Here is a 15,418-nt window from a genome sequence, read left to right as displayed (position 1 = left end):
TTCGAATCATGGTTTAAAATGACCGGAGGTGTTTTTTCCCCAAAAGAGTCCCCCCCATTAGTGTGGGGGAAACATAAAACTAAAAGACAACGCATCAATCGAACACGGGGCAGAAAATGACAATCTTTCAAGGAACGAATAAAACCCACGAAATGACGCCCGCCGCTTTGGACGCAAGCGCTTAGTTTGTGTTCAATTATTTTCTTCAATGCTTTTATGCCCGGTCCTGCGGTTTGGGCGTTAGGGGTGCTTGTTGTCCTACTCGTAAAGTGCATTTGTGCTAGCTCATCCTAATCAACCGAACCGGGTGGAACCGAACACCCGAAATGGTGTATTTTTATGCATCGAACAACGTTTCGCCTTCGATCGATTCGTTTCGCCAGAAGGTTTGGAGCAGTTGGGACGGAAAATTACCACCCGACCACCAAGACTAGGCCTCGGGAAAGAATTGAGGCCACTCGCGTACGCCAGGAGTGCAAGATGCTTTCTGGGAGGAAGTCGATACGGTGAGCCTTCTCTGTACAGATGTGGCTTACAGGTTGAAGATTCTCTTTTTTCTTTTTCGGTGTGTATTAAATGTGACCTCTACGAGACGATTTGATGGTTTTTCGGGGGAGCGAGGGAAAAGTCGAAAGATTGTGCAGTTGAGCACTTTCAACGCCACGTATCACAGGAAGTGCCCATGGTACGAAACGACGACGACGACGATCACTTCCCGTGGTAGTGTCGTCGTTCGAATTCATCATTATCAACAGCGGATGATCGCGGACGGTTCGTCGTAAAAAAGACTTTCGTACGATGCGACATTGCGCACACACACACGGGTGGCACATTTTTCCCACACAATTTCCCGGCCCACGATGGCACCCGGACTTGAAACGCACACTGCATGTTTGCAGCGCGCACACAAAAGTGTGTCGCACGAACAGTGTGTTTCCTTGTCGCATCTTCAAGAAGAATAGGTTTCTGCCGACAATTAGTGGGCTTTTTTTTTATTTTCGGTGGCTTAGGTTGGGGGGTTCATCACGTCACCCCTTCTCCATTCACCGATCGCACTACTATCGGTTGATCGGTAATGTACAGATAAGATTTCGTTTCGTGGTTTTTCTAGTCGCTTTCACTAAAATAAAGACAATCGCCAATCTTGCGGTGTGTGGTGAGGTTGAAACTTTTCATGGAATTTTGTGTGGAAGTTGCGCTTGAATTAATTATGCACCCGTTCGGTCAGTTTTGGACCCGATCCGTGGAGAATTAATTTTCCCGATCGAATTTTTAAACCCACAAGCACGGGAAGGCGAAAGCTGAGCTTTGAATTCTCATCCCGTAAAATCATTTTACCAGGAGGACCGATTATCTAATCCGTTTAGAACCGCCAATTGCAGAGCGGTTGGATTTGTCCCCCCCCCCCCCCCCCCCGGGGGGGGTTTTTTGGGGAGGGGGAGGAAAAACGAGATAGAAATGACTTTTTTTTTTCTCTATTCGCTAAAAGTGAAATGTGTGCCCTGCACACGAAACCAACCGTTTTCTACCCACCTCTCAAGTAAAGATAGCTCATGCTAGGTGTGCAGATGGTTGGGATGTTTCCTACTCCGCATCGGTACACAGCATCCCAACACACGCGAAACGTGCGTGCCTGAAGCTCGTTTTTGGGGATACGGACGAGAGGAGGAACCATTTTCTGGAAGCAAGTCAACCGAACAGACTGTTCGGTCTGGATCCCCCCTCCCCGGAACCCATACGGTACGGGTATCGCATCATTTCCCGATTAAGGAGAACGGCAAGGTGAAGGCAGCGAATGCGCACCTTATGTGTGCGTGCGTGGTTTTTTTTTCTCGGGCTCCTATACGCCTATACGCGAGAGATTGCATTATTATCCATAATTTCCATCTAAATTTTCTCTAATTCTTTCTGCCTCATTTGCTCAATTTCAACCCAATTTCCGTGATTATGATGCCCGGGCCCGGCAGCAGCAGCAGCAGCAGCAGCATCTTCGCCCGGAATGAGTCCGGAGCCATGCGTGCTTGTGCGTGTGTGGGGGTAATGCTTAGGAAGAAAAAAAAAACATTCTCGAAATGAAACAGGCAACCCCGTAACGTGCTACGGATCGTTTGCCAGGACAGTTTCATGTTTTTTTGCACAACCCACAACCACGCAAACAGCTTGGATGCGTTTTGCCAGGGAGCAGAAAGGTGCTAGCTTGTACTAGACAGCTTGGCACAGCTTGGCAGTTTCAGTGGGGTTGTATTTTTGGGGTGGTTGGGCGATGCGGATCAGGTGCTTGAATGTTGGTTTTTCCTCCATTGTTACTGTGCAGTGTATTTCTTTTTTTTTTGGGGAAAAGATTAAAAAAATTTCCCCCCAATCCCATGGCATATGCATTTGAATGGCGATGCAAAACTGTGTGGACAAAAATTTGCATAGCGCTCAGTTCATTTACTCCCCTGCAGGAAATGAGATGAAAATGATAAATAAAGATACATTTTTAATTCACAACCTTCGGGAAAAGACGAAATTGTCTTTATCGGAAGGGGTAGACCATTCTCCACTTGCCATCTTCCTACTAGGTAAACCAGAACTTTGAAACCATGATGTATCTTACGATCACGGTTGTACAATTGCCAAGCTTTTTTTTGCTTCTTTTTCAATGATTATGGTTTTACGCGCGCGCGCCCGTGTGTGTGCGTGTTAATTTCTTGTTTATGTTTTTTTATCCGTTTGATTTCTGTTTTTGGTTACGGAGGCTGTTTTCATCATTCGCTTTATGCTTGCGTAGCTCTTTAAATCAATTAAAGTTGTTGGAAGGTGTTGGGGGTAATGGTTGGATCTTTCCTTTTCTTGGATGTGCGTGTGTTTTGTTCGCTTTCCCGGGTGGTTTTCTACGTACCGTAGAACCGTAGATAACAGCAACGCGGTTTATTATGATCGGCTTTCTTGCATGACTTAATCCAAAGGATATCTGGGTTAGTGTTGAAGGTATGGGAGCCATCTGTCGCCATTTAAATTTCAATTAAGGGGAAAATAAAAATACATAAGTGCACGTTTATTTTAGAACGAATAAATAACTAATTAACTAACTATTAATAAATAGAAAGAAATGAAGAGAAATTTGAAATCATAGAGGGGAAATGTGGAAACATACAGGGAAATTTTATCTTAAATGCCATCGCTTGTTTTTGGTTGCATTGTCTCTAGTTTGCGGTTGAAATATTCCCTTATATGATTTACGTTACTTTATAAGCAACGAATGAATTATTTCTACTTGTTATCCTAAGACTTATTGACTTGAGTCATCAGTTTTTTTTACATGAAGATTGATGAGTAATCGAAGCAAATAAGCTTCTCAAACATGCAACGACAGATAAACGAGTTGGTTGCGGTTTTAAAGAGCCCAAACTCGTCATTATTAATTCTGCTCAACTGCATCACGAGCAGCATTACACTGACGCAGAAGAAACGATCTGCCGCGTGCGAAAAAAAAGGCAGCACTGGCGCGCAGATAAAATGCGTTGCCTGCCACAAAACCATACTGCAAACATTTGCCACGGCGTTGATACAGCCGACTGTGTTGTGCTTTATGGAAGCAAATGTACAATCCCTCCCAACAACAGCGAAAGAGAAAAAAAAATTGACCTTCAAAATTTTGTCTTCGAGCGCATGGTGATGTCATCGACAAAATGCAACCAGCGCTACTGCACCGTCCCCAAACTGCACAATAACCCGGCCAGTACTAACCGCTGGGATGGAATCCGTGCTGGTAAAAAATAACAAAAAATGAATGTTGTAATAAAGCTACGACGACTGCATGGTACGGTCACCTTCAGTCTTCCTGCTTTTAAGCGGCACTGATAACAAACCCAACCCCAACAGGAGGGCACAGACTTTGAAACGGCGCGCAAAGGAAAGAGGGGAAACACATTACCCAAAATTAACAACTTAACCGCCGTCTACGCCAACGGCCAAACAACAACCAAACAAAAAACCAAAAAAAAAGGTCCGAAAGGGATGCATGCTAAATGAAATTCATTTTGTTTAATTTCGGTTTCCATTCCACGCCGGCATCTCGCGATGCCGGGGTGAGATGATAAATCTTTTCCACCCGCAAAATGTGCAGCATTTCGTTTTTATTATCTCGTTTTTTTGAGGGGTGTTTTTTTTTTTATTTTGCTGCCACTTTTCAAGGACAGGTCTGCTCCGGATTTTTTTTTTTCGGTGGGTGGGTGAGGATTGCATCAGCTGCAATTGTAATGGTGTGCATCGAAACCTCTTCTTGTGCTCGATGATCCGTTCTGTGGCGGGGCGTGAAATATTGCCACCATTTGCGTTGCTTTGGAAGGGTGCAACAGAGAGAGGGTTTTGTGCGGGCTGTTTTTTTTTTTATTGTTTATTTGAATGTCATTACTGCGCTGCACACAGTCCCATCTTGACCTTGAGACCTTGAGCGAATGAGTGGGCACAATATTTGATTGGTGCATAGAAAAATGCACCTGCAGCATGTGATCACCCAGTGATCGATTAAATCCATCCTTCTGTGACATTGTGCACGGATGATGGCGCATATGAAAATGCGTCACAGAATATATTAGAGAAGCGCATGGAACAAAGCACCCAAAAAAAAAGTTGCATAATGAAAAGATTGATTCATAGTAATTTGTGAAAACAAAAAAGACAAAAACACGATCACATCATCGATCTGCATAGTAGCTCTCCTTCAGCCACACAAAAGCCAACTAGCGGGAAGGTTTTTTTGTCTCTCACCCCCTTCTGATTAAAGGTGCATTCGTTTTGGTGCCCGGAAATGGTTCGAATGCGTCCATGTGCGGCCGTTTTTTGGACGGTGTGTGTGTTTCAAGGGGCTTTGAAGAAAGCTACAAAATTCCCATTAGTCATTGCCGTCACAATGTTGGGGGAATGGTGCGGGCATAAGGCGGTCTCGGACAAAAGGTGCATTGGCCACGAAACCGGCGAAGAGTTGAGGTGTTTCGATGATGTTACGGCGTGAGAAATAGTTGCTGTCGAGGTTTTTTTTTTTTCTCGAGAAAGCGAGAGATGGTGAGGTTCGCGGAGGAAATAAAAAACGCACACCGCCACACATAGTTCCAAGGGAATTCCGTCGGGTCAATGCTAGGGTTGACCGCGACTCAGATGTCGATGCGCTTATCGGTGAGAAGCATCTCTTCCCTGGTCGGGGGTTGTTGTTTTGTTTTGCTTTGTTTTTTGGGGTAGAACATACAAAAATAAACCACCAAAACTACGCGTAAAAATCCACCTAGATAGACGAACGTAAGATCTTTTTCGATTTAAACAGTAGAAACCGCACTGAATTCCACTTTCGTGTGTGTGTGTGTTTTTTTTTGTTGTTGCACGAATGCATCTTCAGGCTGCCTCGAGAAATGGCCAACAATCCGACACCTTTCCGGTTGTGCGTTTGATCCCGAGCGATCAACGATAGCGATCTAGTTTATGTTGCCTGTTTTGCGTGTTTTTCTGTCGCTTCCTTCGTTGTGCGTTCCTTTTTACGCTTCTCATCCCACGGCGCGAACATGTTGGGTTGGGTACATGCAGCCGAACGATCGAGAAACGGGGAAGCACGGGTGGAAGGCACTTTTCCCGCCCAGGGCACTCGAGCCGGACGGTGGTTTTCGATGAGTCCCGCGGGAAGGAAAACAATGTTGCATTGAATCGCATTCGATACACTACCGGGGGTGATGTTATTGACCTGCAGTTTTGGGACCGGTGCCTTCGTTGTTGCATGTTGTGATCGTTTTTTCCGATTTAAAGGGAATAAAAACAGATGTTTAGAAACGTTTGTGCTATGAGTTTCTGGAGAAAGAAGGAAATCAGAGTACTCTCACTTGCATTTATATTACTTTAAATAGGTGTTGGTTGGGTAGAACCATAGGATACTCAAGGAGACTTCTCAAATCTATGCCTTAGAATTCTATGTTCTTCCGAGCAGGAAGAGGACGCTCCATCCTGTCCTATACTGGTCTATGGCGAATATTGATGTTCTCCAACTCTCTATGATAACTGATTATGAAGATGATTCCATAGCGACTTCTGGAAGTCTTTTATTTATAAACCGACGAAAAATATTGGGTAAAGTAGCTAATTTGAGTTGCAAACATACACCAAATGATGGATCATTAGACATTAGTTATTATCGGAAAGTTAGGAGGCGAATAGTGGCGATCCTCAGATATTCTTGTTAGGTAACGCTCCAGATAAAAAGAAATGCTTCAGTTCCGCGACATCTTGGACTTGAAAAGCCGGAATTAGATATCTTCCTAGAATCGTCCCAGAGTAATGTTGATAGAGAGCAATGGAATATACCATCTAATTATATTTTTAACCCTTCATGTATTTAAATCTTCCTTCTAAAATGGTCCAATATTGAGTCAGAAGATTTTCCCTTTCTGCTCTGTTCCAACTATACTGCAACTAGACCAACAATGCGTACGAGCCGAGAAACCACATCCAATCAGAAGACGATCACAATAAGCATTCACAAAACAGCAGTGAGGAAGCAATTGTAGAAAGGGTTTACGGGAGTGTCGAATGGAAGGTCTGTTCCTTCTTCCTTCACTCACCAATCTACCCATCCCGCACCTATCTATCCAACCCGTTTAACTGACCACTGAGGCGCATAATTACCTTCCCGCTTCCTTCACATTCCCCGGTGGCCCTTCACCCGAAGTCCGTTTCGTTCTATGGCCGATGCACGATTTTCTACGCAGCGGTACAAAAGCGCGCGATGCATCTTCAGCTCGGCTGTGCGACCGCATCGATTTTCCTAGCCACCGTTGCTCCGTTCTGGACCGGGTAATCTATTCTCATCATCATCATCATCTTCAATGGTTCCTCGTCCCGTTTCTAGCGTTCTCTATTTCATCTTTTATTTTTGTTCGTTATGTTTTGCGCTGGTGCGCTTTCGGTTCATCCTTCCTGCGGTGCCGATGCGCCGATTACCTGCGCCGGCCATCCTTCCCCGTGCGGGTTTGTACGCCCCGGGTGCAGCACACGCCATGTTCGCTCTGTTCCTGTATGCATATACACCGGGCTACGGTTACGGCGCGTTTTGTCCAATTTCTTTCATTAACGCACAATAATCGTGTTTAATTATTTCCTGAATCTACGGGTCTGGGGGAGGGGGGGGGGGGGGGGGGTTTTGTCTGATCGGGACCCACGCCGCTGATGCGGCAGAGGAAGGTCAACGAGCTTTTGGACAGTTGATGTTATTTTTCTCTTCGTGCCCGATCTTAACGAAGGTGCACAACATTCTGGATCGTTTTGTACGCACCAGAGGCTGGACGCTTCTCTTCCCGAAAAAGGGAATGATCGTTGTGCACATTAACTCTGGTTTTTTTCCCCTTCAACTACATTCATCCTCCAACATGTGTGCCCCATCCAACTTGCACCGATTATGGCCACTTACGGAGCAAGTGCGCTCTCGCTGCTGCACCGGTAAGATCGAATCGAGGAAAAGGAAGACAAACCCGAAAAGCTAAATGAGAAAAGTAAAACCCTTCAAAATGATGATGCCAAGGGCATTAGGGATGCTAGAAATCCATCAATCTTGCGTGAGTTGCGTACGGAATCTGGCATTCTAAGCAGGATGCCCCCCATGTGCAGGAGGAGAAAGCCATCTTCCAAAGTGCATTCAAAGAGGGTGCTTTTTTGTTGATGTATTTCCAACTCTAGTGTGAAAACCGAAAGAAAAGTTCAACATTTCGCTATGGTATGGGAAGATGAGTGGAGGAGATGCTGGAGTGGAATGATGGGCAGGGAGTAGAAATAATTATGGGAGATAATATCAGAAACGTACAGCAATAGGTGGTGATCTTGGGGAGATATATTGGAAACTTGAACTTAAAAATGGTTCACCCGTTACGAAGTGCATCGAATGGAAATCGATCAATTTTTTGAGCAACCCAACAGAAGAGTTATTATGCTTTATCTCTCCATCATTGCCAGCGGAGATAATTACTCTTACATAATTTTCATCACTATTTTATTTTGGTTAGAATTATCAAAGTACAACCATCTTTAATATTTGTTTGTCCAAACGAAAAGAAAAACCAAAATCGTTTGAAGAAACTTTGCCTCCATCAAAAAAATATTGAGAACAAAGCAAAAGCAAAGTACAGCTTGCAAGCATTATGAATGCTTGAGTTGAGTCTCACACAGAAACCACAAACAAAATACGCAGAATCCCATAAATAGTCTAGCAGCATCATGCTTTCCAACTGCTTTTGGGCGAAAACAGGAAAAAAAACACACACACACAGAGCAAAATTACCAGAGAAAATTCCCTGCACGTTTATGTCCACCGGGGCAGAAAGATGCATTACCAACCCGAACCCGGGGCCCGATCTAAGATGCGCAAACTGTGCGTCCCGTAAATGTTACGTAAATGACCATCGTCATCGTCTTACCACGCACACGGCGCACCATTGAATGCACGCGCCGAAAATGGTCGACGCGCGAAATGACCTCGAAATGCATTAGCTTGATGATCGACGGGGGTGGTGTGTGTGTGATAGGGTGGTTCCGGCGGTAACAAAAATGTGTTTAAAGAGATGGAAGGGGAGGAGGGAGAGTTTGACAAAAAAAAAAATTCCCCATACATCAACCCATGCAGCAGTAATAAAACGCAGATAACAAGACGCGGGGATGGTATGGCACGCGAGGACAAACAGACAGTGGAATAAACAACACACCGCACAAAACAACAAACACGTACACACACACACAAACACAACCCACACGAAATTCAAACTCAAACAAACCTTCCCCAAAATCCCACTGACACATATTTTGGGGCCCGTGGCGCATCCCCCCCCCCCCTCCCAATCGCTCAACTGCAATTCTGCCACCCGTCGATTTTCCTGGCGCATCAGCAGCGCGCTCTAAAGAAGATCTGTTTTCGTGCGGTGATAATGAGTGGCCATTGATGGTCGAAAGAAGCAAGCAAACAAAAAAAAAACCAACCAAACGACAGCAAACGTTCCTAAGCTTCATGCACGAAAAACGCAAACGAGCATTTGCATGGACCATTTGCCGAATGCATGGCGTCTTGGTGGTCATTAACGAACGCTAACATCCCGAAAGAATAATCTGCACCGCGCCATCTCACCGCGTATGGTTATTTTTATGCGCACACCGCTCAACGGCAGCTCAAAACAAAAAAAAAAACCTCATGAAAACGGCCCACAGCAGTGGCCGACATCCGCGACGCAGCGTCATTCGCGCTTTTGTAGGTCTCGGAGCTGCATCGACACCGTTTTTCGGTGCGCGCTGCGTTTGTGCCACTTTTTTTTGTTGGTCGTCGGTGCTGCGGCCAATCTGTTACTGCCACCAAGCGTGTGTGGTGCTGTGTGGGGAGGCTTTTTTTGCTGCTTCTTCTTTTGTCGCTTCCCCGACTGTGTGTGTGCCCAGGCAGTTGCATCGGATTTCAGGCCAGTGCAGAGCACGATCAGGAGCACAGGATCGTTTGGGTAGTGCTGCTGCTTCTACAGGGAAGCAAACAAACGGCGTGCGATGTGCGCATGTGAAGCGAGGTGTGGAAGCGATATCTCACCACCTCCGACGACCACCACACGTCCATCACCCACACGTCCTTGGTATTTTGTCTTGGAACTGCGGTGGTCCGTTCTGCACCGTTCGGTGCGCAGTTGTAGGAAGGCGCCTGCATTCATGTGGATGTGTTTCTTTAGCGCAGGCAGCTTTGCGATGAGAACGTTCAATGGAGGATGTGTGTGAGTGTGTGGGTATTGCTTGGGGCATTTTTTATTATTCGTGTTGCAGATGTTTCGTTACTGATTATCGGTTGCACAATGGATGATAATTTTATTTATTTTTTTTCGTTGGGCGAAGTGTGCATGCATAGCGAATGACGCAATAGCTCTTTTAAAGAATAAAGAAACATTAACAAGGAATGATAATGGAAAAAATGGAATGTCTATTTACGAACGACTAATAAAATGTTTGTTCATTACACAAAAGACCTTTTTACATATTGTACACATAAAACAGACATTGAACAGTGTGTAAAGTGTTTTGTCACTGTTATTCGAAATATGTTTCTATAATTACACAGATGAATGTGGATACATTATTATTTCGAATCCAATAACGATAATGTTTGTTTTCTAAAAATCTTCTGACTGTTGAGAGCAGTATTAAAATTTATTATAGTCTTTTCCCGAGTGCCAAAGAAACTCGTGTAAATAGAATTTCCTTTATTCGATTATATTCGGTATTCAAGAATCGATTTCTTCTTTTCACGGTGCAAAGCATATTACAAATTGATACGTTTACGTTTATATCAACAATTAGAGTAAATTATTAATTATTAAACTAAAATTAAAGTAAATACCATTAAAATGTAACGCATTTTTGGGAAAATTTGAAATTTGAGAAATAAAAACTGCCAATTTGCGTAACTCGGGAAATGACTGTATTCAATGAAAATTTTTTTTAAAAACGTGGATTATTTTTTATGACTAACTGAACATTATATAAATAACAAAAATAAAATATTATAATCGATTTTTAATATAAGCTATATCTAGAACACTTGTTTGCCAATCACTTAACTTTAAACAACCAAGCGCCTCCATTACGCTTTCATTGAAATGACTTTACTATGTGGGACACTTACTTTTACAATACAAGTTCGAAAATTAGGACAGTTTCTGGATTATTTAAGATTAAAAATGGAACATTTATAATTAAAGGTGGACACCAGTTTTCTTTTCTAGACGTTTTGCATATTGAATTCGACCCTATGCAGAGCTTTCTCGGCTCATTAATTTATAAAGCTATCTAACCATACGAATAGACTCCATAAGGAAGAAAGCTTTATGTAGATTCGATTTCAGTTTGCACCTGCAAATGCTGCACTTCTACTTAAAAATAACCAATAAATGGTTAAAAAAATGCCATTTCATCACACAAAAATGTTCAAATGTTCCAAATCGAACAACTCAACCATCAACAATTATAGAATAAATTTTAAAACAGTTCATTCATTCTTCCTTTCTGCACTTACTGCTGCTTACTAAAAATTGCTCTTTTAAATGCATCTAGTGACTGCGGTTAAATGCAACCGGATACCCCATTATAAAAATTGGTCGTACGTTATTCACTGCCACCATCGTCACGGCGCACACCAAGCACGAACCCGATAAGACCGATACACACAAACGAAACCGGTGTGGTGCTGGTGGTGCGGTTACGGGTTTGCTGTTGTTTGTCTGAAATTTTCATGGTCAAGTTTAAATAGCGGTGGATGTGAGATGAGATAAACAAAATAACCCAAAAGAACTCCCTCCTCCATTTTGTTTCCCGCGACTCATCGACGTAATATCTTTTGCTGCATTTTTTTTTGCTTTTGTGTGGTATTTGTTGGGCGCTAGCTCGTTCATTCACAGTATGCGCACACACATATTACGGGTGTGTTTGGCAGTATTTTCGTTTCCTGCCATTTTTTTTTCTTCTCTTGCTTTTGTCCGTGCGCACAGTCTTCGGTGCAATTTTGCGATCCCCGCGAGTTGTGTTAGCGGTGCAGCGGAAACTGGCTGCATTCTTCGCCAATCGTTTGCATCCGTCTTATGGCGCCGCCGATGGCTTCCTCTCCATCGCATCGTTTTCACTTTCACCTTCAATGTCAAACCGATGGGGGCGGGACTGGGGTGGAAAAATGGGTCTAGTTACGCAAACTGCACCAGCTGCAGCAAAAGATTCACTTTCCACTGCGATGTCTCGAGGACGATGATGGTCTCACACCGAAATTGTGTGTGTGTGTGTTTTTCCTTACTTTCACTCACTCGATTGCATTTATTTTTAACAAGCTCCCTGAGTAATGGCAATAAATTGATGTCCCGTCTGGTTTCACTTTTATTCGTTCGCAGGTACGGTACCACAACCGGAAGAAGTAGCAGCCACACGGGTTTTGAGGGGGAAGGAGAATGTTGGCATTCTACCCTGCTGCCAGACGAAAAATTACTGATGAGTGAGGAATGCTTTGTGAAATCAGCTAACGAGCATTTCGTCGGACCGGGTTCGTATGCAACCGCGTGTTAGGCATAGAGCCTGTCGGTGTGTGTGTGTGTTATCGTCAGGAAGCATATTTTTAGCATGACGTTTTAATGGTTTCCAACTAGGCCCAGGAATGATTCAGATTTGCAATCATCGGTTCAGCTCGTCTATCAGACAACAGAATGAGCTATTAGTCGTTGCCGATGGATCCTTGACGGGTTCGTATTAAACGGTGGTACGGTAACTAATTCCAAGAACATTTTCCTTATAGAAAGTGAGTCATGGCTTTAGTAAAGTTGAGGAAATAGGCAGCTAATTTGAGAACGGTGACCGATCATAATAACGATAATGTGGCTTCATGCAAATTGTTTAAACCGCTTTTAAATTAATTTAAAAATATAAACTTTATCCCCCTCCTGGCAAAAAAGGGACAAAAAAAGACGCATAAAACCTTAATCCTTAATACCACTGCTAAGCCTGGTACATGTGTAATCGAATCCACCAAAATGGAGCGTATCGAATGATTGGAAAAAAATATTGCCCATTACAAAAACCCCAAACCAAAGCCTTTTTTTCGTCCTGTTTTATGTTGTTTGTTTTTAAAAATTTTAAACAACAAAAAAAACAAACAGACAAAACCGAATGCATTCAACCAACGCCCGAGAAACTCGGGTCGTAAAACTATGGCAGCATAAAAATCAGGCGGCAGCAAAAGCATAAAACTTCCCCCCCGGATCCGTTTTCACGCTGGTGCTGGTCATATCGATCCGCATCACGATGGTACCATTCCGGTTGCATTCGGGTGTGTGAAGGCGGGTGTGTGCATGAGCGAGAGAGAGCAAGAGCGAACACGATTTTCAAAATAAATAACGCACCCAAAAAAACCGGTGGGAAAAATCGATCGATTCGCATTTTTTCATTTTGTGCAAGCAGCAGCCCAATTGGAACGTTGCAATTTTTCGTACCGTTCCGTTTACGGGTAAAACACCTTTCCGACAAACACGAATTAAATTAATTGAATAGTTTCGGGACATTTTTTCCCGATGACTTTATCCAGCAAAATAATATCTATTTTCTTATCTCAAGTTTCACCACCCTCCCGCCCGCTGGGCTGGAACTTTCGCACCTTTCTTGGTCGACCACACGCCCCGGATGACCGCATCGTAATCGTGACACTGGCACAGGAAATGATAATAGTAATAAAAATAACAATCAGCTATAACATCAACGTACCTCGATATTGTGCAAACACGGCCGGAACGGCCATTTTTTTTTGGTCCACCGAACGCCGAACTCCGAAAGCGCACTTGAGCCGATGGCACACATATTTTGCCGTACCAGCAGCAAACCCCCGGCCGGAAGGGTACTGGTGGGTAGTGGTTGAAGGCGCCTGCATATAAGCGAAACCAGACCAACTCATTCCAATCAACTCCGGAGGATAAAAAACACCCCCGGTCCCCCGGTTTCCCACCATTGCCGTGGCGACCGCGCACCCTTCTTGATGTATGTAACCCCCCGGGTCGTCAAACAACCTGCAGTTTCCAGCTTGAAACCACACGCACACCCATACTTAGAAAACTTTTGGTAGAAAACTCGGTCCGTCCTTCAGGGCCATTTCGGTCGTTATACCCACTCTGGTGCACCGCGTGTCCTTTCCGGATTCCTTCCGTGCCCGCGCGCGCTCTCTCTCTCTTGTTCGCGCTCTTCCTATTTACACGCGATTATATGCTGAAATTCACTTTCACTTTCACTGCATGCCAACCCGAATACGTATACACCATTTCCTTTCCAATTTTCCCGGTTGTTTTAGGGTCGGGCGGACGGAAGAAAACGGTGCACCAACCCAACACTCATCCCTCCTGGATCATCCCTTTTTGCAATACACACACACGCGCGCACACACACAAGAAGCACACGAGTGTGGCTGTGTTGAGTGTATTTGTGTTGGAACATATAGCGTTCGTTGCATCGAATTTTCCCTATTTTCCATCCTTGGATCCTTCTCTTTCGCTCTTCCCCTTCCCGCACTCCCATGGGACAACCGACCCATGGCTTGGGCTGGAGTTTTCCATGCGATTTTTCCAGCTGCGTTTTTCCACTGCACTGCACCCCTTCTTCTGCGTTCTAGTAGGCGAGTGGTGTGTTGGTGCGCTGGCGTTCGATTTGCTTACCGCTGCCGTTTCTACACACCTATACCACCGCACAGTTCGCACACTTGCATGAGATTGCATGGCGATGTGTGATTATTTACAGGGTTTTCCATCCCCTTTTGGTTGTGTTGGGTGCACAACATGCTGTATCGTGCGCTTGCTACGATGTCCATCTCTGTTCTGCACACGAATTATCCTTAGCAAAGCACACACACAACTGGATATTGGAACTGCATATCTAGAAAAATAAAGCAGAATTTTGTTACTTCATGCTTCGAATAATATCCCTTTGGTAGCATTTACTACAGACACCAGGGAAAGTACTCATCACTCCTTTGGGGCAATATCGTGCATCGAGGGAAATGGGTTTTTGTCTGGTACACAATGTTCCCAAACCCCGGGATTTTAGATGGCTCCCATATTTTGCCCGGTTCTGTGGGATTTTCGGTTCCCTGTTCCTAATCATGCGTTCGAGTATTTTCGATAAGCTGAGCTTACAGACCGCCCTCTCTCTCTCTCTCTCTCTCTCTCTCTCTCTCTCTCTCTCTCTCTCTCTCTTTCTCTCTCTTTCTCTGTGAGTGAGTTTGTGTGCGTCCCGCTATGTCCATTAGTCGATGCGATCCGAATGCAGATTTAAGGGCCCCGGAAAGGAAAAGTGCAAGCGCGCACGCGGCAGACGCGGTATGGCAATGATGTGCAACGACGTCATTGCTTCTGCGCAGCATGGTGCACCTTTTTTTTGCTGCTGCTGCTTATATCGCTTCCCGTGTTTGGTGGTGTGGTCAGTAGTGGTGCTGTAGGTAGCATTAGAAGCGCAACGAAAACGGCAATTTCCACGAAGAGGGAAAAATATACAGACCCACGCACACACACACACAATGCAAGGTACAGCAAAACGGCGCAACGAGACAACGTGAGGGGTGGTGTGTGACAGCATACTTTCCGGGTGGGCAAAAATGTGGGCCACGCACTCCGTTGTCGAATGAAACCCGCGACGTGTAATGCGTTCTTTCTTCTTCCCTCGGTAAGGTAAAAAAAAAACATCTTTGCCGCTTTGCGTTCGTTGTCTTCTGGCCGACATTGCCGACTTGTGACCGTCGTCGTTGGCAGTTTGCTTAAAATTGCGTTTTGTGTATGTTTTATGCGTCCTGGTCGTTTATATTGCCAAGGCTTACGCCTGTGCGTTCGTTCAGCTGTGCTTTGCACAGTGCGTTTCTATATATTTTGGT

At 44.5% G+C, this 15,418-nt stretch overlaps 1 protein-coding gene across 1 annotated transcript in view; it reads left to right on the top strand.

Annotated features, from left to right (window-relative positions):
- The window catches only part of LOC128305756 (zinc finger protein chinmo), a 98,359-nt gene that overhangs the window by 21,910 nt on the left and 61,031 nt on the right, over nucleotides 1-15,418 (top strand). The window lies entirely within an intron of this gene.

This window comes from Anopheles moucheti, chromosome 3 (assembly GCF_943734755.1).
Source record: "Anopheles moucheti chromosome 3, idAnoMoucSN_F20_07, whole genome shotgun sequence".
NCBI classification, from domain to species: domain Eukaryota; kingdom Metazoa; phylum Arthropoda; class Insecta; order Diptera; family Culicidae; genus Anopheles; species Anopheles moucheti.
Note: the sequence above shows the minus strand (reverse complement) of the source record. Positions and strands in the feature narration are given on the sequence as shown.